This window comes from Rattus norvegicus, chromosome 17 (genome assembly GCF_036323735.1).
Source record: "Rattus norvegicus strain BN/NHsdMcwi chromosome 17, GRCr8, whole genome shotgun sequence".
Classification (NCBI taxonomy): Eukaryota; Metazoa; Chordata; class Mammalia; order Rodentia; family Muridae; genus Rattus; species Rattus norvegicus.
In genome coordinates, this window is record NC_086035.1 from 61,751,609 (window position 1) to 61,753,773 (window position 2,165).

The following is a 2,165-nucleotide window of genomic DNA, read 5'->3' on the forward strand; positions in this document are numbered from 1 at the left end:
CCTCTTCTCAATTTTTATCACGAAAATTTCCAAAATTTTTTTTAAAATCAGTGAATTTAATACATTTCCATACATTGGGTCACCAATATCCATCTATTAACTCATGACCAAATTTATTTATCTCTGACTCTCCCCACTCCAGCTACACAAGGTTAACATAGGGCAAGTACTAGACATAATAATATAACTTAATTTGTAAATCTTCCTGCTTAAATCTCTAAACAATTCCTCTCTGGAACATCCTATGCTATTATCACAGCAAAAATTAAGTGCCCAAGGCACTTGTTTATGAGTGCACTAGTCTTGGCTGAGGACAATCTATGAATTGAGGCTATTTTGGGATTTTGGAAATCGGGCTTACTGCTGAATGCTACCAAATACTGAATAAATAAACTATACCATTCCTCCAAATTTCAAGTGGACATTTCTAAAATTTAAAAGCAAAGGAATTCTGAAAACGACAGAAATAATACACAAAAAACATGCAATTGTTTTAAGCAGTGCACAAAAAGAAGTTACAGAAGGAGAGAGAGAATAAGTCGTCAGAACAATAATGAACAAGAGTGTCCTCCAGAGGGGGGTGAACATGGCTGCAGAGCGGCAGGTCGTGTTGAGGGAGTTCGTGGAGTTGATGGGCACTGAGGAGGACAGGCCTGTCTTCTTCCTGGAGTCAGCTGGCTGGGACCTGCAGATTGTACTTGCAAGCTTTTATGAGGATGCAGGGGCTGAAGACATTGTGACCATTTCACAGGCAAACCCAAGTTTAATGTCTAGAGGCACAGCTCCTAGTGATAATAGAGTAACATCCTTCAGAGACCTCGATCATGACCAAGGTGAAGAGGAAGAGGAGGAAGAGGAGGAGGGGGAGGTGGAGGAGGAGGAGGAGGGGGGTAGGAGGAAGAGGGGGGGGAGGAGGAGGAGGGACAGAGGTTTTATGCTGAGGGCTCAGAAAGAAGTAGACAGCAAATTGTTGACCTCCCTAGGAAGAAAAGTCCCAACAAGCTGGTGGATGATCTGTTTAAGGGTACCAAAGAGCATGGGACCGTAGCTGTGGAATGAGTGACCAAGAGCCCTGGAGAGACCAGTAAACTGAGACCGTTTGCAGAAGGGGGCTACCGCCTTGGAGCAGCACCAGAGGAAAGGTCTGCCTATGTGGCAGGAGAAAGGATTCAGGCCAGGATGTTCATGTAGTGCTAAAGCCCTGGAAAACTAGATTCAGTTTAGATAATGACAACCTTAGAAGCGGCCGAGACCCAGCCAATGCTCAGTTCCTGGAGTCTATCCGTAGAGCGGAAGTTTCTGTAGAGCTTTGGAGGTTAGTTTACACTGGGCAAGTGGCTTTGGATATGGAGGATCATAGAGATGAGGACTTCGTGAAGCCCAAGGGAGCCTTCAAAGCCTTCACCGGTGAGGGCCAGAAAGTGGACAGCACGCCCTCCCCTCACCCACCCCTTAGTATTAAACACCAGCTCTCCAAACCAGCAAGCAGAAAATGAAACCAAAGCTAACTTGTCCATATTAATCAATGAGGCAGAATCCACCATGGACATTCAAATCTGGCTTGTAGATGGTGGGAGGCTGGTGCAGAAATTCAACCACAGTCACAGGATCAGCGACAATGGACTCTTCATCATGTATGCCCGGCCAGCTATGGCTGCCACCAGTTTTGTCCTTATCACGACCTCCCTAACAAAAAGTTGGCTGATGAGAACCAAACTCTAAAGGAAGCCAATCTTCTTTGCACTGTCATCGCTGTCATCATTTGGTGGTTAACATAACCGCCTAGCTGCTGCCTCACCTCCCTGTGTGTCTCCCATGACTGAAGTCATGCCCATGGGAATTACTTCCCAACCCCTAGCCCTTCCAGTGCCTCGTCTTGTCCGTAGCTCTGGATTCTTGAACATTCGTGTTCTCTTTAGTTATACTTCCTGGGATTTTGTGGTGATCAATAGATTTTAAAGAGAAAAAAATAAAAACACAAAAATTTGAAGAAAAAATAATGAATAAGAATTTAGAATTCCTTCCAATTGATCTCAGACACACAGGATATATCAAAGAAGCTCAGAAAACAGCAATTCATAGAATATGTGGGGTTGGGGGAGACTACCCAGAGGCTTATGAAATTCAAACTCCATAAATCCATACACTAGCAAATCTTGCAAAGA

The 2,165-nt window shown here is 44.3% G+C and overlaps 1 pseudogene; it reads left to right on the top strand.

Annotated features, from left to right (window-relative positions):
• Positions 1-586: 586 nt before the first annotated feature.
• Nsfl1c-ps1 (NSFL1 cofactor, pseudogene 1) lies at positions 587-1,778 on the top strand (annotated as a pseudogene).
• The last annotated feature ends 387 nt before the right edge of the window (positions 1,779-2,165 follow it).